We start from the raw sequence: 24,205 nt of genomic DNA on the forward strand, positions 1-24,205 counted from the left end.
ATAATGAAACAGAATAGAAATCTCACATATTTACAGTCTTTTTTTTTTGACAAAGGTACCAAGCACCCAGAGGGGAGAAGGACTATCTCTTCAATAAATGCTGTTAGGAAAATTATGTATCTACACACAAAAGGATGAATTGGGTCCTCATCAACAATACATTCATTCATCAACTCAAAGGTGACATATATGTGAATATGCCACAAGGAAACCTATTATGCTATATACTGAATATGCACTAGTCAAGATAGACTCACATAGCCAAAAATTTGGGAAATTCTGCAAAATATATCTCCTTTTGAAATTTCAAACAAGGATACATTACAGTTTCATATTACAAATATTATGGTAAAACAATCAACTCCAGAGGGACTAAAGATAAACGTACCAGAAACTATAAAACCACAGGGAGACAATATAAGAGGAAAAGTTCTATAACACTGATCAGGGCAATGATTATTTCAGATATAATTCCAAAAATAAGAGACACATGAAATGTCATCAAAGGGAAAAAAAAAACTTCACAGCAAAGAAAATGATTAACAAAGTGAAAGAGAGAAGCCACAGATTGGGGGAAAGTATTTGCCAACCATACATCTGACAAGTTTATTACCCAAAATGTATAAAGAACTCAATAGAAAGAAAACATAACTTGATATTTTTTAAAAAGGGGGCAAAAATTGAAATGGACATTTCTCAAAAGAAGACCTATACATGTCGAATAGGTACATGTCGAATGAAAAAAGATGCTCAATGTCACTAATCATCAGAGAATGCAAACTAAAACCACAGTGGGTCATCACCTCACTGTAGTTAGAATGGTCACTACCCAAAAGTTGAAAAATAAGAGGTGCTGGGGAGGGAGCAGAGAAAAGGGAATTAGTGATTGCTTCATTGTGTCTGTTGTTTCTTGTGCTACTTTTTCCTTTTTTTAGTAACTATGTTATCTTGAACTGTATTTAGATGTTCTAATTACTCATAAATTTTCTTCTGAGGTCTGCAGGAGTGGACTTTCAAAAGAATGCTGTGCCCAAGTGTCCAGGGTCTGGATATTGTTAGTTTTCTCTTGCTCTGCAATATGATTTCCTGAACCTCATGGTTTTTCCAAACTTGTGCTTTAATAAACCCAGATCTGATACACCAGTGCATGTAGAAATGAGAATATCCACTCTTTGTTAGCACTGAGATAAAATCGTGTACCTGTAGGTTGAACTGATTTTTGGGTGACCATCTTATCAATTTCACCTTAGTTTTTTTTTGGAAAAAAACAAAAAAACTATGGTTTTATTTTCCCTTAAGGTCATTCACTGCTTTAGGATCTGATGAAACATGTAAAAATACTTGTTGATAAGAGCAGGATGTTCTTTTACTTTCTGAATACACTTCCATCCTGCTCCTACTTTGTGTTTTACTCATATAAATAAATTATGTGCTCCAGAATAAGCTGTCCTCTAACCTGATTGCTTTGTCTTTTGTAGTCCTGGATTTTATTTCCCAGATTCTTAATGTAGGACTGAGGCAGAAGAAGCACTGCTAGGAGGACTTGGCTCTTGTAGGTTCAGCGCTGGTTCTCTAAGTCAAGAAGCAGGTTGCAGGAGTTGCAGAGCAGAGCTTACACATTTTCAGAAGCAGATGCAGTTTAATTAACAAGAGTTGGTTGTTTATATACTGAAATCAATATAATTTTCAGTATGTTTTCTATATTATTTACTTATTGACAATCATTTTCAAATTCTTTTTAAGATGCATGTTGTCTTAAATTTTGAGACTGCAGAGTTTTCTGAATATCTTCATAAATATTTAATGAGCTGTTAGCAAAGGTCCCATTAAAACTGTGTGGTAAGTGAACATGAATTTGAACTGGAAATTAATAATAGTTATTGACAGACTAAAGAGATGGGTATGAAATGTCAAAAAGAAGACTTTTTTAAAAAAAGTACTACGTTTAAATTTCAAGCAACACTGAATAGTTTTGAGTTATATTGTTTTCTCCTCTCTGTTTTTTTAAAGGAAGTATAAAAAATTACTCCTTTCTGAATTGAAAACAGTTATGAGTGATTGCAACTACTGCATGAAGATGCTAGGTCATGCCAAAGATTATTCTGTGAATATTAAGAAAAGAAGGAAAAATGAAGGAGAATCTGTAAGACAAATGGGGCCTAAAACTTATGAAATTATTTCAGCAGTTGATAGAGAGTTATAGCAATAATTCCTTTAAAATGTATTGTTTAGAGATTCTTTATCTCATTTCTGGATGCCTAATACTGGAATTTGTCTCCCCTCCCTTTTACTAAAGATTTTTCTTCAAAACACAATAATTAAGCATAGAAGCATTCATGTCTCTCTTTCTCTCTTTTTAAGGAATCACCCTCATGGGAAGCTGAACATCTCAAGGGCTATCATTCAGGGGCCACCTAGAATAAACTGGCTGTGATCCCAAGGTAATTTTCAGGTATGAGTTTCTAACAGTAAGAATAGCCAGTGTAATGCTTCTATTCAGCTTTTATTTTCCAATGAATAAAATAGTTTAATAAATCTTACCAGATAGTCGAAAGTGAGTTACTGATTACAGATGGTTTATTTGGTTATTTTTCTGATTAATAACATTTATTTTTCCTCTATGAATATTTTAGATATTTTAGCTTTTTTTGGTCAGCTTTAGTGAAAGCTTTAGTGTTTCAAGTGCAGGGATTTTTGTGTGAGCATGTGTGTCTGTGTGTGTGTGTGTGTATGTGTGTGTGTGTACAGTTTTGGGACTGTACAGCTTTGTTGGGGAATACATCACATACCATGTAATTCACCCACTTGAAGTGCACAATTCATCAATTAACTGTTATTGTTGTGATAAAATCCACATAACATAAAAGTAATCATTTGCTCATTTTAAGTGTGCAGTTTAAGTGGCATTGAGTACACTTACACTATTGTGTATCTGTCACCAATATCCATCTCCAGGATGCTTTCATCTTAAGAAACTGAAGCTCCACACCCACTAGACACTCTCTCCCATTCTTCCCCCCTCCATGCACCCAGCAACCAACCATCCTACTTGGGCTTCATGAACTTGATTACTCAAGGTGCCAGGTATAATTGCCTGAATGCAGCCTTTGGCCTTTTGCAACTGTCTTATGTTACTTAACTCAGTGACTTCAACATTCATCCATTTTAGTCTGTGGCCAGCCAGCGTAGATATTCTGAAAGGTTCGGTCATGCAGCAAAATCCTCAGGGAGTTTAAATTAAAGACACAGACACCATTTTACTTTTAAACCAGCTCCTGGATGGTGCCTCAAACCCTCAGTCTCAAGCTCCCCAAGGGGGGCAGCCAGGTTTTACTGAAGATGTGTGTGTGTGTGTGTGTGTGTGTGTGTGTGTGTGAGAGAGAGAGAGAGAGAGAGAGAGAGAGAGAGAGAGAGAGAGATAGAGACTGCTAGGGAGAGGGCTTTTATTGGAGAACAAAGGATTCTGGGGAAAATCTAATCCAATGAAGGTCAAGAGGGGCAGTGTGGCAAGGTCAGGTACAATGATTGAATCTTTTGGGCAGTGGTGAGACACGCCTCCACATGGACAAGCTTTCAAACCCAAAAGGGTGGGGAAGGCTCTGCCACCTTAAAAGTGACTGAGCACATCACACCCAGCTGGGGAAGAATCTCAGTCATGTGCAAGGATGGTCTCCCACAGTCGATGTTGTAGAGTGGGACTTGGTTTTTTGTAAGGCCAAGTAGTATTTCAATGTATGTGTCCACAGATCATGCGGTGCATGTACAGATCAGTTTATTGATCCATCCATCCATCTATCCATCCAAGGGCTTGGGTTGCTTTCATCTTTGGGCTATTGTGAACATACTGGGGCCATGAACATAGGTGCATCTCTTTCAATTCATTTTTTGAAGGCTTTCAGCTATACAACCAGAAATAGAATTGCTAGTAGTTAAAGTTTTAAAGAACTGCTGTACTATTTTCTAAAGTGGCTGCACCAATTAACAGTACCCTTAATAGGTCTATAATTTTAAACACACAGAATCCTAAAGACCTCATCCAATATTAAAGTTCCAGTGACTTCTAAATGAAATGTCTTCTGAAAGCATCATATAATGAGTATTCTAAGTCCAAGTAGCCCCTGGTCTACCAACTCTGTGACAGTGGGGATTTTAACCCAGCATGTACTTCGCACCATGTCCCAGTGCAGCCTTGCATGTGGAAGAGGTCAAGGTGTATCTGTTGCATAATTGTTTCTATGGACAAGGAGCTTAGATCTTAATCATGTAGCACTTGTCAGAATAGCTGGCGACCAGTACCTGAGGTAGCATTGTGGAAACCAGGGTATCATGGGACCCTCTTGTCTGTCTTTATAGCATGTGTTTGAGGCAAATGACAGCTCTCCTTGTTGGTTTGCATCAGTTCACTTTAGTCCTCAATGAATAGTAAAGTATTGACATTCCCTGTGCTTCTAGAATGCAGAGTGGTTTTTAATTTAGAGAGACTAATGATAATGTTGATTTTACCCTTCATTCCTAAACCCAGCCCCTTTCCTGCCCTGCATCCTGTGCAGTCTGGCTTCTCTTAACCTGTACAAGGAGCTGTGAAGCCTGGGAACCACAGAGCTCAACGTTCAGCTGCTTAAAGAAGGGAGCATCATTCTTCCAACCTGAAAAACAGTCCTACAATTTAAAAACAGAATTCCATTTTCCCCAAGGACACTTCCAGTAAACCAATCCCCCCTAAAAAAAAATATACACACACACACACACACACACACACACACACACACACAGAACAGTTTATTGATCTCTCTATCTCTCTATCTATATCCATCTATATATGTGTGTGTGTGGCCTCAAGTAGGTTTAAAAAAAAGAGGGGAAAAAAATAGGAGCCTTTTATTCTCCCCAAGAAAAATAAAAATAGTTCACTTCCGTTCATGCATCACAAATAAAACACAGAACTGCAATATGCATGAACTACCTATATTGGACGGGACTTTAAAAGTGGATTTTTTTTTTTTTGCTAGGGAATGTTTGTAATGCCAGTATCTTGGGAGGCTGAGGCAAGAGGTTCAGGAGTTCAAAGCCAGCCTCAACAACAGCAAGGCATGAAGCAACTCAGAGAGACCCTGTCTCTAAATAAAATGCAATATAGGGCTGGAGATGGGGCTCAGTGCTCAAACCACTCTAGGTTCAATATGTGGTTCAAAAAAAAAAGGACTTTGTTGTATTTTGTGTACCAACAAGAAAATAGAAAGCAAAGATAAATTTGGCAGAATTGTAGGAGACACATTGCAATGTGATAGGTGCAACCTTAAAGCCAGAGAGCAACACCCCTGTTTTTTTTTTTTTTTTTAATCTTTTCCATTTACTTTTCCAAGTGTCTGGAACTGATACTCATTTTCCCATACTTTCCACCCCCCCTCCGCGAGATAAAACCCATCCCTTTTCAAGCAGAGTATGGTGGCTAAATAATTTTACCAGACTCCCCAAGGGGAGACCTTTGCTTCACCTGAAATAGAAAAAAACCCAGGGCTTTGATGGACAGGTGATGTGCTGCTTGGGAGGCATCTGTCTTCCACCCAGACCTGATTGGAATTTTCCAGATTGTTTCAGAACCCTCTCTGGAGACACCTATAGTCAGTCCTTGGAAAGGAAGAGGGGGAAAGGAAGGGGAAAGCGTTTCATCTGAAAGCCTGTGTCTCCCAGCCTCTCCCCATGCCACCTTGGTTTTTATTTTTATTTATTTATTTTTGGTACTGGGGATTGAGCCCAGGGATACTTAACCACTGAACCACATCCCCAGCCATTTTTATATTTCAATTTTAGAAATAGGTTTTATTAAGTTTCCTAGGGCCTCGCTAGTTGCAGAGGCTGGCCTCCAACTTGTGATCCTCCTGCCTCAGCCTCCCAAGCTGCTGGAATTGTAGGCATGGACCACCATGTCCAGTTCTTGGGGAAAATTAAATATCAGCCATTGATAGTCTTTTAAGGAAGTTATGGCCTTTGGTTTGTGGAAGATGGCAGAGGACAGGGCAGGCCCAAGACTCTGTGCCCCTGGGAACCCCCAGCCTTCTATCCTTCCTTTTCAGCTTTAACTGGTCTTTGGGGTTCCAGACAAAACCCACTATTTACAGCAAAGCATCAGCAAACACGTCCCTATAGGAAGCCCCAGACCCTGAGCCCAAAGAAGCCGCAGCTGAGTGCATACCCGAGAGGGAAAATGTGCTCCTGATTGAGCCCCCACTGGCCCTACTCTTCTTCTTCGGGCTTGGTCTCGGCGGTTTTCCTGGCGTTCTTGTACAGAAAGACCTGCTGGTCCACGTGCACCGAGGCCTGCCCGTTCCTCTTGGTGCTGATCATGCTGGCTGAGGAGCTGAAGAGGCGCATAGGGAAGATGCAGGTGGCGGCCATGCACCAGTACTTCTGGAGCACCTTGGGTAGCTCCGGGAAGAGCGCCAGGCTGTCGGACCACCACTTGAGTGGGTTCCCCTGGAGGCTGAGGACCTTCTGCGACTTGAAGTTGCTCAGCTCCTCCAGCAGCTGCTAGTGCAACTCCTCCTGTTCCTCGGCGCCACCTATCTGGCAGAAGGTCTCGGCCAGCATGCTGTTGATGACGCTTCTGGGCTTCTTGGCCACTGGCCCCTTGGACACTGCGTAGAGCTTGTCCTCCGTAGGCGGCAGCAGCGGGAAGCTGCTGTCCTTGACGTTTCCAGGAGGCCTTTGGATTCCTCCACCACTCGGTTTTCCAATTGCTGCCTCTCTAAGGCGGACAGGAAGGGGAATCTCTTGTAGTAAGGGTACAGGAAGGTGGCCACATTGAGGAACAAATATGTCTATCTCAGTCGTCTCCTGGGAGGTCTTGGAGAGCTCTTTGGAAATGATCTCCTTGGCCATTCTCATCTCCTTGCAGTTGATCTCTTTGATGTTGAGCTTCATGTTCAGCAGCAGCGGCTTCACCATGCTGATGGTTGGATGCTTGGATATGGACAGCATCTTGGCCACCTGCTTGAAAGTCTGCAGCAGGTCCACCACACTGCCAATGGTGGCTCACTTGGTGGCCTCCAACATGAGATGGTGATTGTTGCTGTCCTCCACCAGGATTCCCGCCATGGTGAACTGCTGCTCCTTGAGCCGCTGCAGATGGCCAGGCTGCTGCCCCACCAGGCCACCTGGTTGCTGACCATCATGCTGTGCTCTGCACCATGCTGCTTCTGCTTCTTGTGGAGCATGTACTTGGCCACCAAGGACTGCTGGAAGTTCGCCACCAGCCTGAGACAGCACACCAGCAGCAAGCCCAGCTTGGGCAGCTGGAAGGCCTGCTGGATGCCCGCTTTGAAGATCCACCCCCCAGACACAGCATCTGCATGGGGATATCCAGCAGGGAGCAAGCCTTGGCGTTGTCCTTCCCACAATCCTTGGTGGTCCTGAAGACCTTGGTGCTGATGCCCCACTCAATGAACATCTCCTAGAGCACGTGCGTGATGATCTCAGCTGCATTCTCCTGGACACCTCGAAGGTCTTTAGGCACCTGGAGGCCACCTACAGGCAGTTAGAGGACGCAAGGCCCGGGATGTGCATGGCCAGAGTCACATAGGCGTGGTTCTGGTGGTTGCTGCGCCACAGCTCGGTGGAGATGCCGCATCACTCGGTGTCCAGGTGTTCCTTGAGCACAGCCTCCCGCATGGAACTGTAGCGCTCTGGCAGAGCCTTGCTGCAGAAGAACTTCCTACTGGGCAGCTCATAACTAGGCTCTGTGGTCCTGAGCAGCACACAGAACATGGGCTCATCCACAATGGAAACGATGCACAGCCTCTCGCAGATTAGCGACGGAACTGTGCCCATCAGCTCCTGCTGCCTTGTGCCCTAGAAGCCATGGCCAGGTTTCAGGCCAGTGCGTTCTGTGCAGGTGGCAGCAGCTGCTGCTGCTGCAATGATGAGGACGACTCAGGACTGAATTTGGAGAAGGCTGTGACAAAAGCCTCCAGCATCTGCTCCGTGTAGCTCTTGATGAATTCACAGAACTCCTCGGGGTGATTCTTCTCCAGGTTGTAAGACAGGTTGGACGTGTTCTTGGAATAGGCGATCTGGGACAAGCAGATGTGACAGTAGATCTTCTTCCACTACAAGATGCATCCTTTGACATTGGTGTTGATGCTGAAATACTTCCACATCTTGCTCTTGGCGCAAGGGTGCGCCACCAGCTTCAGGTCCACCTGCGAGCTGTCCACCACTTTTTCTCCATCGCTTCAGTGGCTGGGCCTGCTCATTCTCCGGGACATGTTGGCTCTGGTGAGGTTACAGGCATGCACCACCATGTCAAGCCTAGAACTTTTAATATTTTGTTGGATGATCTTGATCAATTTCTAAATAAAAAGGGAAATTTTGTGATATAAAATGATCTCTTGAAAGATATCTTAATTACTTTCAACATAAACCACTCAAGTTAAACATATTATAAAGTAATATTGTATATATATATATATATATATATATATATATATATATGAATATGATGGATTATTACAAAAAAAACTCTAATTGAATCATAAATACTTCAAGGTGAAAGGAGGGCTGGGCCGACTTTGGCCACAGACCAACTCTGGCTGATGGTCTGTGGTTTTAGAGCCTATAAGATAAGAATTATTTTTCTTACATTTTTACTGAATTGATGGAGGGGGAATTGTGTTTCCCTTAAAGCCTAAAATGTTTACTAGCTAGTTGCTACAGAAAGTTTGCTGACTACTGATATAAAGGGTAATGTGACTGAAGTAGCAAATATCTACTAACGCAAATATTGATGTGATATTTAAAATTTATGTAATCTCCTCACATACAAAAATTTATCAAATTTATCAACATAACTTCTAATAACTCTGTTCTCAGTTCACCTATTTCTAACTTTGATGACATCACATGATCCAAACCCATCACCTCTCACTTGAACTTCTGTATCATCTTCTCTATTTCACATTATTATTCTTTCTTCAATGAATTCCTAACTCCTTGTTGGAAGCTGTTTTAAAATACAACACTTCATGTAATTCACTTGGTTAAATTCCTTTAGTAGCTTTTAGCTCACCTTAAAATAAACATTTTTGAAAGTTCTTCATGATATCATACCTTCAAATCTCTAGAGTCCAAAATTATAATCAACATTGCTTATCTTTTCTGTATTTTCTGACCCCACCAGCCAAAGCCATATTCTAATCCAGAATTTTAGTCTTTTGAGTCTGAGTTTCCATTTGTCTGTAATATTCTCCCACCCTCACCTTTTCTCTTACCTAGTTCTTACTTATCTTTCAGATACTACATTAAATACCAGTTTCATAAGGAATCCTACTTCAACCACACAAAATAAATCACTTATTTATAACATATACTCTATATTTGTCTATATTTCCATCTTAGGATTTACTATGATTGTACTCTATTAATTGTGGAAAACATATTTTTGGTTTCTTTACATTTTACAGAGGTAGGGCCCATGACTGCTGTCTATCAATCACACAGTGTGGAGCACTTCTTAGGTACTTAACTTTCAGTTGAATAAACAAATAAATAAGGAATAAAGAAGCAAGTCAATGAATAAGTCAATAAATATAGAAAACACATCCAATTATATAAACCAACTCAACTTACAGTGTTGTGTTTTAGAAATATAATTATATGGGCATCTCAAAACTCTTGAAAACTTAAATTTTATTACGCATATATAGACATCCACCTTTGTAAGGAATTAAACTTTCTGAATCAGCTGGAACTTTGTTCCCATTTTGACTCTTCACCTTTCATTTTAACATCTCTCCCTGACAAGTATTCACTCACAGTGTGTTCACATATGTGTGTGCACACATGCACCATGCCTCCTGTCATCAAGATTTCAGGGTTTCCTGAGAACTCTGCATTCTCTTTCTTCACATTGTCATTGACCATCTCTATTGCTTCCTGTCACTGACATCTTGGGTCTGAGTTTTCTCTGCTACTTTCTATTTTTACTGCTATTGTCAATCTCTTGTCTATATTCTCTTCACAGTAGTAAGGTTTATGTACAGAATAAAGGCAAAGAGAGGCCCCTCCATCTAACTGTCTGCAATGTAGAAATTTCTAGTCTCCTGGTTAAAATTCCTACAACAATATAAAAAAGCTGTGGGTAGGCCTAACAATCTTGTTAGCAGGGATTAGTTACACAAAGAAGCAAGGGATGGTTGGAAGAAAATTTTGAATGCATTGATAATGGAAATTTTATATTGTATTTTGATGTTTATAGTAGCACAGGTTCACTTCTTTAAAAGACCTGGAGAAACCAATCAAACTGTTCCCTGTGTAAAAAAAAAAATTAATGAATATTCTATTGTGCTGTATATTTGAAAATTCAGAGAGAGTAGAATTTAAGTGTTCTTATCATATTTCATGATTTAGATATTAAGTGTCTCATTCTCTCACTAAAGCTCATGTGTGAGGGAATGCAAGAACATTCAGAGAAGAAATGATTGGGTTATGAGAGCCTTAACTCAACTGGTAAATTAATCCCTTGATGGGATCACCAGAGTGGTAACTGAAGGCAGGTAGAGTGTGGTTAGAGGAAGTGGTACTGGGGGTCATGCCTTTAGGGTATATATTTTGTACCTAATGAATATAGTCTCTCTCTGCTTCCTGATCATGTGAGATACTTCCCTCTGCCACTACTCTTCTGCCATGATGTTCTGCCTTACCTTAAATGCTAAGGAATGGAGATAGTCTCCTATGAACTGAGACTCCTGAAACCATGAGCCCCCAAATAAACTTTTCTCCTCTAAAATTGTTTTTGTCAAGTCTTTTGGTCACATCAGTGAATAGATGACTAAAACAGCATACAAATGATCTTCTGAAATACATATACATTGTAAATGGAATGACTAAATTGAGCTAATTGACATGTGTATTGCTCCCACATTCTTGTTATCTTTTATGATAAGAACACTTATGTACAATTTGTATTTGTTAATTAAAACTTAAAAATTATATTTATGAAATATATGGATAGGTCTTTCACCAATTCTAGGATTCTCCATTCTTTTGGGACATCAAATAAAATTCTCTCCAAGTCTTATGAAAATCCTAAGAATAAGGAACTCCTTACCCCAGTATATGCTGTATTTCTTTTGTCTGTGGCACCTTTTTTTTAGCACAGCCACAGACATTGCTCAGTTTTTTCTTATTTATACTTGTAGTCAACCATACATATCACTCTTTCCCTCCTCTTACTAATCATCAGAAAGATAACCTCAAGTCCCCATGAAACAAGGGAATTTTGTAAAAAATGATGACAGTAAGTTCATCTAAATCAAATGTGCAAGAAACTCCATTGTTCAACATAGTTGTCACAGCCATATTCTCAAAATTAGAGTGAGAAATATTCCTATTTATTGGCTTTTAGCTACTTCTTATTTCTTCAGGACTTTATATACTCTAAAACCACCAAAATAAATTTCAGAACACTTTCATAAACCCCATCCATATCCATGAACCTCATTGTTCATTTCTCCACAACTGGGCTGGGATGTAGCTCAGTGGCAAAGTGTCCGCCTTGCATTCACAAAGCCCTGAGTTCAACCCCCAGTTCCAAAAAGACAAAAAAAAGAACCCCACCAAAAAAAAAATAAGATTAAAAAAAAAAAAAACATTTCTCCACAACTTACTGGTCCTGAGTACTTGTCATTTTCTGTCTTTGTGAATTTAAAAAAAAAATCAAATCCCTGTACTTTTATATGGAATGGAGCATTATATATGAAAAGAGGATAACTGTGTCCTTTCTTTTGCTTCTGGCTTCTTTATTTGGTACAATGCGTGTTTGGGGATATGGGCACATTGGTTCTACCCTTGTTCAACAGATCAGAGTAGACCACCAAGTAGATCAGCACCTACTCAGACTGCTTTCACTTTCATGACTCCAACCTCAAAATGACATTGTTTGAGTATACCTCCTAGAAAGCAGTGGCCCCAGGGACTCAAGGTCCCCTACAGGATAAAGACCCAATGTTGACTCCTGTGTCTCTCCAACCTAGGCCTGTCACAATGGCTTCCTAAGGATTTGGATTTCCAAATCCACCACTTCTTTCTAATCTACCTTTTTACTTTTGCTTATTTATCTGAACTACTCTGCCTAAAGATCTATATTGCCTCTTCTCTGGAGTATATGATATATAAAACACAATGATGCAAAATCCATATGAGACCTGGGGATGTGGCTCAAGTGGTAGCATGCTGGCCTGGCATGCATGCGGCCCGGGTTCAATCCTCAGCACCACATACAAACAAAGATGTTGTGTCTGCCAAAAACTAAAAATAAATAAATAAATATTAAAAATTCTCAATTCTCTCTCTCTCTCTCTCTCTCTCTCTCTCTCTCTCTCTCTCTCTCTCTCTTAAAAAAATCCACATGAAAAATATCCCTAGTTGAGGAATTTCTGTATGGAAAGAATTGGCTAAAACTTCAGAAACACTTTGGATAACAAATTGTGAGGGAGGCACAGATTCCACTACTACATAAAGGTAGTTTTAGCTGTGACAAGTAGAAAATACTTAGTGTTTGGGTCATCACCATAGGACTTACCAACATTCCTCCGTCCTCCATTGCCATAAAAGTTGTAGGTGCAGGGTAAATTAGGTATGCTTTGTCCCTGTAGACTGTGAACCCTTTGAGACTATAATCCATGCTTTCTCTATCTTTGTATCTCCAGATCATAGCCTAATGTCAATGACAAAGTACTTACTCAAAGCATGTTTCATAAACAAGTAGATGAATTAATAAGTGAACAAATAAGTCAATTACCCAATGAATATTCACTTAGTGATTATTTGGGAGAGAAGTGCAGTGGGCAGGTCAGAACCACAAGGAAAGCATGAAGTTACCACCCACAAACATGGTTATTTGTCAGGCAGCTAGTGAAAACTGTCAAAGGACCAGGACCAAAATGCACTTTATTTGCAAGCAGGATCTGCCTTGAGTTTAACAGTTGTTGAATTTAAACTTATCTCACTAACTGCTTCCTTGCAATCCCATAGAATAATTCTGCTTAAATTTTACTTAATTGTATCAGAAAGATGCTTGCCTGTAAATCTGTATATCTTCCCTTTTTTCTACCAGTGGTTTATACTTGAAATAGAACTGAGTCAATGGAACTCTTTACAAAGTATTTCCACTTCTTGCTCTTTCCTTGGGCACCTCACCTGAAGTTAGGGATGATCATGTGACCTTCTTGGGACAATAGCAGGTGTTACTTGTAGTCATAACCCTTCGTATCCACAGAGCACAAGTCTTTACCCTCTGGCACAATGACCTGCAATTTTGATATTTTGCCTGGTACCTAGAATGGGCACATTTTCAAGCAGAGCTCTCAATCAACCCTCAATGGGAAAAAAAGTGAAAAATAAAATTTTATTTTAAATTGTTGAGATTCTTGCCCTTCTTTGATATGATAGCATGGCCTAAATTCTCTCAAGGAAATAATAGATACAAAATAAGAAAGAATCTATATAAATATGCTGATTAGGTAAACATCTTTGAGACCACTCACCCTTGCTGGAATCAAGGTATTACATTCTAGCCTACTGACCCTGGATAAGTTAGGTAAACAATCTGGGACTAAAAGATTTCTAGAATAATTATAGCTAACTTCAAGACTTGTGAGGACTAAATGAGGTTAACATCTAAGAAACAGAGCAATGCTTTGAACAGCCTAGGAACCATATATATGAATGTTATTGTTTTCACTTTTAGTCTTACTGGACTTGACTTTCACCTTGGTTACCCCTTGTGTTTCATTTAAGAGCTGTCTAGTCAAAGACCACATCTCAGAAGAGTTTTGTGAATCATTCTGTGATTAAGAGCTACAGAAATGAAAGTAAAACAAACAAACAAACAACAATAACAGCAATGACAAACTTTGGGGAAGTAAACCTGAAGAAATTACTTTTAGATTTATTGATCTTATGGTGTACTGAGCCTAACATTTAATTACCACTTGGCAATGTGGCCCCTTCTATAGTTAATCATAATTTAATATTTCTTATAGGAAAGAGAATGACTTTCTAGTAAATAGTTTTATAACAGCCTGTGAGTTCAACTGGAGGTTGTAGAACCACAGATCCACACTGGGATATGAAGGGAACTCTTCAGAGTTTTAGACAGGAGTATAACCAGCATGAATAATCCCCAAAGTCTGGGTTTCATATTCCTTTTGTGTGACTATGACCTGCCAATAAGAGATCTGGAAGGATAAGAAAGGTGGACACCCAACTGGGCACAATGAGGATGATTAAGATCATAAGTGTTATGAGAATTAAAAATGAACTTATAACATGGGGCTGGGGTTGTAGCTCAGTGGTAGAATGCTTGCCTAGCCCATGTGAGGGTCTGAGATCAATACTCAGCACAACATAAAGATAAAAAAGTAAAATAAATGCATTATGTCCATCTATAACTATAAAAAAATTTAAAACATATTTTACCTCTACATGGATATAATAACTTTATTTTGTTTTATTATTATTATTTTTTGAATTCCAGTACTTAGTGAAACTCTAGTGCGGCAAATAACGTGTAAGGGTACTGCATAATAGTTCTTGTTTTGATACATTCCCTTTGTAGTGATTTATTAAGGGAGACTGAAAAAGCCTGATTAAAATGCATAAACTGTGCTGAACAGTAAAGAACTATGTCTAAGAATGAAAAAATGGGACCCACATGCTGCGCATTGAAATTGCCCTTAATGCTATGGCCTATTGTTGAACAGATTAGGAAGCCAAAGGTTGATTGTAATCACATTTGAAGTTTCCCATCCCTTATAAAAGCAACACTTCCTTGTGCAAATGTTTCAATTTGTTGTAGTTAAAAACTGCTTCCTGACTTAATCCTTGAAGAAACCAGTTCTTTTTACTGTCAAGTGAATGGAAAAATTTAGACAGGGAACACACTGGACTTCACAAAATGAAACAGAGATTGTATGTTGAAAGAGAAATAAAATCTAAAGAATTAACAGGAGCAAATTAATCCAGCTAGAGAGCTAGAGATAGGGATTTCTTTTGTACTTCATTTAAGCTGGGGAAGAAATTTTGTGGGTTGGCTAGGTGCTGAAATCTCTTTTTATTAATATATATTATATATAAATTTTTATTTTTAAAAATATATTTATTTATTTATTTGCATAATGATAATGATTCTTTTTTTAAGAGAGAGAGAGAGAGAGAGAGAGAGAGAGAGAGAGAGAGAGAGAGAGAGGGAGGGAATTCTTTTAATATTTATTTTTCAGTTTTTGGTGGACACAACATCTTTATTTTATTTTATGTGGTGCTGAGCATCGAACCCAGTTCCCCGCACATGCCAGGCGAGCATGTTACTGCTTGAGCCATATCCTCAGCCTTGCATTACAATTCTTAATACATAATTATATAATAATTTATCATTTAATTATATATTATATATAAGTCATGTTGACACCAAATTCACATCTTCATACATGTATTATGTATAATGATGGGGATCTCCTTTCATCATCCATGCTATTCCCCTTCTCCCTTCTTTTCCCTCCCACCCCTATTCCCTATCTAAAGTTAATCTTTCTCTCTTGCTCTCCCTTCCAACCCATTTTGAGTCACTCCCCTTATATCAGAGAAGACATTTGGCATTCAATTTTTGTGGATTGGCTAACTTCACTTAGCATAATCTTCTCTAATGCCATCCATTTCCCTGCAAATTCCATTAATTTATTCTTTTTTATTTCTGAGTAATCTTCCATTGTGAATAAATGCCATATTTTTTAATACATTCATCCACTGAAGGACATCTAGGTTTCTCCAGAGTTAATCAATTTTGAATTGTGCTGCTATAAACATTGATGTGGCTGTGTTCCTGTAATATGCTATTTTTAGGTTTTAGTCTGAGAAGAGGAATAGTTGGGTCAAATGGTGGTTCCATTCCCAGTTTTCCAAGGAATCTCCATACTGCTTTCCAAATTGGCTACACCAATTTGCAGTCCCACCAGCAGTGTATGAGTGTACCTTTTCCCCTGCATCTCTCCAGCGCTTCTTGTCTGTCTTCATAATGGCTGCCACTCTTACTGGAGTGAAATGGTATCTTAGAGAAGTTTTAATTTGCATTTTATGATTGCTAGAGATGATGAGCATTTTTTTTCATATATTTGTTGATTGATTGTATATCCTCTTCTGAGAAGTGTCTGTTCAGGTCCTTGGCCCATTCATTTATTGGATTATTTTTTGGTACTTATCTTGTTCAGCTCTTTATGTACCCTAGAGATTAGAGCTCTATCTGATGTGTTAGGGGTAAAAATTTGTTTGCAGGATGTAGGCTCCCTATTCACCTCACATATTATTTCTTTTGCTGAGAAAAAAAAAAAACTTTTTAGTTTGAATCCATCCCATTTGTTAATTATTGGTTTTAATTCTTGTGCTATAGGCATCTTATAAAGGAAGTTGAGGCCTAGCCCCACGTGTTGGAAATTAGGGCCTACTTTTTCTTCTACTAGATACAGAGTCTCTGATTTAATCCATAGATCCTTGATCCATTTTGAGTTAACTTTTGTGCATGGTCAGAGATATGGATTTAATTTCATTTTGTTGCATATGGATTTCCAGTATTCCCAGCACCATTTATTGAAAATGCTATCCTTTCTTCAGTGAATGCTTTTAGCACCTTTGTCTAATATAAGGTAGTTGTAGTTTTGTGGGTTAGTCTCTGTGTCCTCTATCCTGTAGCATTGGTCCACCAGCCTGTTTTGGTGCCAGTACTATGCTGTTTTTGTTACTATTGCTCTGTAGTATAGTTTAAGGTCTGGTATAATGATACCAACTGTTTCACTCCTCCTGCTTAGAATTGCTTTAGCTATTCTGGGTCTCTTATTTTTCCAGATAAATTTCAGGATTGCTTTTTCTATTTCTATGCAGAATGCTATTGGGATTTTGATTGAAATTGCATTGAACCTGTATAGTGCTTTTGGTAGTATGGTCATTTTAATAATATTAATTCTGCCTATCCATGAGCAAGGTAGATATTTCCATCTTCTAGGGTCTTCTTCTGTTTCTCTCTTTATGGTTCTATAGTTTTCATTGTAAAAGTCTTTCACCTCTTTTGTTAGGTTGATTCCCAAGTATTTTATTTTATTTTTTTTGAGGACATTGTGAATGGAATAGTTTTCCTCATTTCTTTTTCAGAGGATTTGTTACTGATACACAGAAATGCTTTTGATTTATGGGTGTTGATATTATGTCCTGCCACATTGCTGAATTCATTTACTAATTCTACAAGTTTCTTGGTAGAGTTTTTTTGGGTCTTCTAGGTATAGAATCATATCATCAGCAAATAGTGCTAATTTCTTTCATCTGTCTAATTACACTGGCCAATGTTTCAAGAACTATGCTAAATAGAAGTGGTGAGAGAGGGCAACCCTGTCTTGTTCCAGATTATAGAGGGAATGACTTCATTTTTTCTCTGTTTAGAATGATTCTGGCCTGAGGCTTAGTATAGATAGCTTTTACAATGTTGAGGTAAGTTACTGTTATCCCTACATTTTCTTGTATTTTGAACATAAAGGGATGCTGTTGCTGTGTTTGTCTAATGCTTTTTCTACATCTATCAAGATGATCATGTGGTTCTCATCTTTAAGTTTATTGATGTGATGTATTATGTTTATTGATTTCCTTATGTTGAACAAACCTTGTATCCTGGGGATGAATCCCACTTGATCATGTTGCACAATCTTTTTGATATGTTTTTGTATCTGATTTGCCAGATTTTTATTGATGATTTTTTGCATCTATATTCATTAGAGATATTGGTCTGAATTTTTCTTTCTTTGAGGTGTCTTTGTCTGGTTTTGGAATCAGGGTGATATTGGCCTCGTAGAATGAATTTGGAAGTACTCCCTCTTTTTCTATTTCCTGAAATATATTGAAGAGTATTGGAATTAGTTCTTCTTGAAAGATCTTGTAAAACTTGGCTGTATATCCATCTGGTCCTGGGCTTTTCTTGGTTGGTAATCTTTTGATGGCTTCTTCTATTTCCTCGCTTGATATTGGTCTGTTTAAATTGTGTGTATCCTCCTGACTCAGTCTGGGCAAATCATATGACTTAAGAAATTTATCGATATCTTCACTATCTTCTATTTTATTGGAATATAGGTTTTCAAAATAATTTCTAATCGTCTTCTGTATTTCTGTAGTATCTGTTGTGATATTGCCTTTTTCATCCAGTATGTTAGTAATTTGAGTTCTCTCTCTTCTTCTCTTCATTAGCATGGCTAAGGGTCTGTCAATCTTATTTATTTTTTCAAAGAACCAACTTTTAGTTTTGTCAATTTTTTCAATTTTTTCTTTTGTTTCAATTTTATTGATTTCAGCTCTGATTTTAATTATTTATTGCCTTCTACTGCATTTGCTGCTGATTTGTTCTTCTTTTAATAGGGCTTTGAGATGTAGTGTGAGATCATTTATTTGTTGGCTTTTTCTTCTTTTAAGAAATGAATTCTATGCAATAAATTTTCCTCTTAGTATTGCTTTCATAGTGTCCCAGAGATATCAATATGTTGTGTCTGAGTTTTCATTTACCTCTAAGAATTTTTAAAATTTTCTTCTTGATGTCTTATGTAACCCATTGTTTATTCAGAAGCATATTGTTCATTCCCTATGTGATGTAAGAATTTTTCTTTCTTATTTTATTGTTGACTTCAAATTTCAATCCATTATGATCAGATAAAATGCATGATAGTATCTCTGCTTCTTTGTATTTGCTAAGAGTTGCCCTGTGACATAATATATGGTATATTTTTGAGAAGGATCCATGTACTTCTTAGAATAAAGTGTATCTTCTTGATGTTGGTTGATATATTCTATATATGTCAATTAAGTATAAATTATTAATTGTCTTATTGAGTTCTATAGTTTCTTTATTCAACTTTTGTTTGGAAGATCTGTTCAGTGGTGAGACGCTTATATTGGATTATTGTGTTGTGTTTTATTTGACTCTTGAACTTGAGAAAATTTTCTTTGATGAACATAGCTGCACCATTGTTTGGGGCATATATATATTAATGATTGTTATGTCTTGTTGGTGTATGATTCCCTAGAGCAGTATGTAGTATCTATCTTTATTCATTTTGATTAACTTTGGCTTGAAGTCTATTTTATTTGATATGACACCCTTGCTTGCTTCTGAGGTCCATGTGAGTGGTATAATTTTTCCCAACCTTTCACCTTCAGTCTGTGTATATCTTTTACAATCAAATGAGTCTCCAGTAGGCAGCATATTGTTAGATTTTTTTAATCCAGTCTACAAACCTATGTCTTTTGATTTGTGAGTTTAAGCCAATAACATTTAGGGTTACTATTGAGATACGGTTTATATTTCTAGCCATATTTGTTTATTTTTGTTATTTAACATGATATGTTTTTCCTCTTTGATTAGTTTTTCCTTTACTGTACTACTTCCTACTGTTGGTTCTCATTGTTATTTTTCATTTCCTCTTCATGAAATATTTTGCCAAGGATGTTTTGAAGTGCTGGTGTTCTACCTGTAAATTCTTTTAACTTTTGTTTATCATGGAAGTTTTTTATTTCGTCTTCAAACCTGAAGCTTAATTTTGCTGGATACAAGATTCTTGGTTGGAACCCATTATTTTTCAGCATTTGAAATATGTTGTTCCAGGATCTTCTAGGTTTCAGAGTCTGTGTTGAAAGATCATCCATTGACCTAGTTGGTTTACCTCTAAATCTAATCTGCTTCCTTTCCTTGTGACTTTTAAAATTCTCTCTTGTTCTGTATATTGGGCATCTCCATTACAATGTGTCTTGGTGTGGATCTCTTGTGATTTTGCACATTTGGCATTCTGTAGGCTTCTAGGATTTGGATTTCTGTTTCATTCTTTATGTCTGGGAAGTTTTCTAATATTATTTCAGTGAACAGATTGCTCAATCCTTTGGTTTGGACCTCTATATCTTGCTGTATCCCATTAACTCTTAAATTTGGTCTCTTTATGCTATCCCACATTTCTTGGATATTCTGCTCATGGTTTCTTATCAATCTTGCTGTGCTGTCTACACTCTTTGTGATGATATACTTTGTTGTCTAATGTTCTATCGTCTAAATGTTCTACTCTGCTGGTGATACTCTCATTTGAGTTTTTAATTTGGTTTATTTTTTCCTTCATTTCCAGGATTTCTGTGTTTTGTTTTTTGGGGTTTTTTTTGGGTTTTTTTGTTTGTTTTGTTTTGTTCTTGTATAACCTCTAACTCCCTGTAGAGTTGATCTTTTGCTTCCTGGATTTGTTTATATAAATCCATTGTCAAAGTGATCTTTCATTGTCTTCATTTGCTGTCTAAAGTCTTTCTTGAGACTTTAGATCATCTGAACCATGTATATCCTGAAATTTTTATCTGACATTCCTTTTGCTGCAGATATTACCTCATCTAATGTTGAACTGCTCTACATCATTTATGTTCCTTTCTTTCCTTGTCTTTTTATACTGCTCATGTTTCTTTCCAGCTCTGTGTGACTGTTGTTTTAATGTTTTTCCCCTATATATTTATATTGCTCTTGTATAGTTCCAAAATCTCTCTGGTCAGCCACAGAACTGCACTGGTAGCCACACCAACTGATAGATGGTGAGTAAGGTTTTCCAAGATGGATTCCATCTGTTTCCTGCTTAGGGTGTTTGGTGAGGTGGGGGGTGCTGGGGTTACCTTGTGCTGTGTTCAGAGCTCTGACTGGTGACCCACAAGCAAAGCCTCTGAATACTGTGCCACCTTCCATCTGTACCAACCATACAGCACGTGGGACGGCCTTCCATGTGTGCCAACCTCGCCGCCCTTTATTTTATTTTTATGTGGTTTCGGGGATTAAACCTAGTGCCTCACACATGCTAGGCAAGTGCCATACCACTGAGACACAATCCTGGCCCCACAAAAAAAAATTTTTAATGAATACATAATTATTGCGAGTTAACTGAGTAGCTTAACTGAGTAGCTTAAGTGTCTGGAACCAGAACTGGGTTCAGTACTCAGTTCCACAATTTCTGGGTGAACTTAGATAAAATAGATATTTTTCCCTATACTAGGTAGGTAAAATAGAACTTACCTAATAAGGTATTTGGGAAGATTAAAGCAGATAATATGTAAAGCATCTGGTATAGGTAATTCACCTTTGATGACATAATAGGAAGTTTTAGAAGCTTTGGGAGAAAAATAATAACACAGAATCCTGGATGGTGAAAGGATTGTGAATCTTTCAGCTAATAACAAGATATTAATCTGGACTGTGCAGAGCCTTGAGTACCTGGAGTTGACTTAGGAGCTCTGAGAATTTGAGGCCCTGCCCAACACAACCAGGAAACTTCTTTCATCTGTGTTTGTAGCTATAGCAGTGCACTTACTATCAATAGAAGTATCCACTGCTATTGAAAAATAGGTTCATAACCATTGATTCAGAGAGGTTAAAATGTGTATCTGATGTAACCTGAATAGAGTTTATCTATTGATGTCTTTTCACTCTTTTCTTATTCTCTGGGTGGAGATATTTACTTAGGGACCCTATAATCTTTAATTAAAAAGTGAAAAAGCAAAGGTTCCATCATAAATGGCATTTTTATGAATTCATAATACATTTGCATTTCATTAAACATTTGTCACTATTAGTTACTGAGTTCTCACTCTGTCCCATTGAAGTTAACCAAATGACAATTAACTTTGAAAAAAAATCCTGCATTTTATGGTGATGGGAAGACAAAGAAATTACCTATGCTTCTGACTTGCCATAATGTGATAGGAGAAATTACTGTCACCTGTGAGGCTCTTGACTTATTCTCAGAAAACATTTTCTGGAATCAATACTAAGGTCTTTAGCATAAACCAATTAATTTTGTTGTTATTGCTCACTCACCCAAGTTAGATATCAGACTTCACCAAGGGCGGGTCTGTATTTACGCATTTTCTTATTCTCCAAGGGGGTAGAAAACAGCTACATGGTTATGGTTTCTAGAATTGGGGTAAGCAAGAGGATAAGCATGGTACTGTCTAACACACAGCATCTGTTGTCCCATTTGATCTACCTTTCTACTTTCCTTCCGTCTTTCCTTCTGTTCTTCCTTTGTTCCTTTCTTTCTTTCTACCTCTTTCTTCCTTACTTACTTCCTCTTTTCTCCTTCCTTTCTATTTATTTCCTCCTTCCTTCCTTCCAATCTTTTTCTTCCTTCCTTCCTTCCTTCCTTCCTTCCTTCCTTCCTTCCTTCCTTCCTTCCTTCCTTCCTTCCTTCCTTCCCCTTGATGACTTCATCTGGCTCATACTCTAAAAGAACTTCTTCTTAGGTTGGGGATGTAGCTTAGGGTTGGGGATGTTCTAGGTTCAATCCCTACCATTGCAAAAGTTCCCAAACTCAATGTTTATAATAACTTTTATTCTTTATCTTCCCCCACAGTTTTAGTGGTTGAAGCAAGGGCCTTATGTATGCTAGGTAAATAGTCTACCTAGCTATATCCCTATCTGCAACATTATTCCTTTAAGTGACAGAATTCAAACCTAAGCAATCCATCTTCAGAATCCACCAGCCTAACCATGACTCTTTACTGCATTAAGTTTCATTTTGTAGAGAGAAAAAAAAAGTTTATTGTAAGCCACAGGCTCGTGACTAGCCTAAATCAAAGGCTTTGTTGTATTATGCATACAACCCTAAGGGAGTCATACAGGACTGGGGGTTTAGTCTCTGAAAATGAAGCACCTGAATCTCAGACAAAGCTCTATTTGTACATATTTCATTCAAGAACCTTGAGGAAAAGATGACTATTATAGACATAAATGCTTTCCTTTTCCTCCTAGCCACCAAGCATCTTTTTTTAAAAATGTTTTATTTGGAAATAATTTTAATCTTATACAAATGAATTGAAAAATAGCATAAAGCACATATAAATGGAGATTCTACTGAACACCATCTACAGCTAACATCTTACTCAATTTGCTTGATCATTTATAAACCCTTTCTTTCTCTCTCCCTGCATATGCAAACACATAATTTCTCTCTAACATATGCACATATGCATGTATAATGTGTATGCAGTATGAAATATTTATAGCACATATACATAACCATGCATAACTATGTATATTCATAATAGTGTGTTTTTACTAAAGTGTTTGAGAACAAATTTTCTACATGGCCAAATGCCATCTTAAATGCATGGTATTTATTCACTTAAGAGATCTTGAGAAACAAAATATGAAAGTATTTTAAAATATGGATCTAAAATATGACTGCCACATTTTAGTAATAATAATAATAATAATAATAATAATAATAATTCACAGATATTGATACAATGATCAGCATCTCTAATGATGAAAGGATGATGTTGAACTCCAAGAGTTCAAGTAGCTGCCCCACAGGACAAGCTCATCTTTGCCTTCTATTTGACTGACTTCAAAATACATGCTGCTCTCACTAAACTCAGTTGCCCCTCAATAAATATGTGCAAACCCATGAATTTTAAATGAATTAATAAGCAAACACAATGCAATTGTTAGTAGCCTAACTGACCCGTGTGCCTGAGTATGCGCATGTGTGCTTATATGTGTGGGGGTCGTGTCTGTGTATTTTTTTGCCTTCAATTTAATGTTCCAAACTTGGATATGTTTAATCTTAAAAACTGGAAAGAATAGTATAATGTATATCTGTGAGTCACCACTTAGATCCAAAAGCTATTAATATTATATTATTTCTGGTGACATTAATTTAATAATATTATTTAATATACATGTTATGTGTAATATGCTTGATATTTTCTGATTTTTCACTGGGTTATTTGGGAAGAAATAAAACCTGAGTTTGTCATCTTGTTTTCTTGGACTTATATTCAAGAATGACTGCCAGCTAACAGGTGCTTCTAAACTACACAATACTATTATGGTAACAAAAAAGCTATAAGAGCATCTTAGTAAAAAGGAAAAGAATCACAGCAGCTAAATCCTGTCCAGGAAATGTTGCAAGTAGCATGGGAATTTGAATGATGGACATGACATTCAAGTCATCCAATGGTAGGGGCCTAAGACTGGGACCACTTGAGGGAAGATTAACTTTGCCAACTTTGTTTCTGCTCTGAGGATTTGTTAGTTCATTTGTTCTACAACATCAACATGATTATTATATAGAACATAATATATAATATATTATACATGATTATATAA

At 37.6% G+C, this 24,205-nt stretch overlaps 1 pseudogene; it reads right to left on the reverse strand.

Moving 5' to 3' along the window:
* Window positions 1-6,141: 6,141 nt before the first annotated feature.
* The window catches only part of LOC144252797 (E3 SUMO-protein ligase ZBED1-like), a 40,820-nt pseudogene continuing 22,756 nt past the window's right edge, over window positions 6,142-24,205 (reverse strand).

Source organism: Urocitellus parryii, unplaced genomic scaffold (assembly GCF_045843805.1).
Source record: "Urocitellus parryii isolate mUroPar1 unplaced genomic scaffold, mUroPar1.hap1 Scaffold_59, whole genome shotgun sequence".
NCBI classification, from domain to species: Eukaryota; Metazoa; Chordata; class Mammalia; order Rodentia; family Sciuridae; genus Urocitellus; species Urocitellus parryii.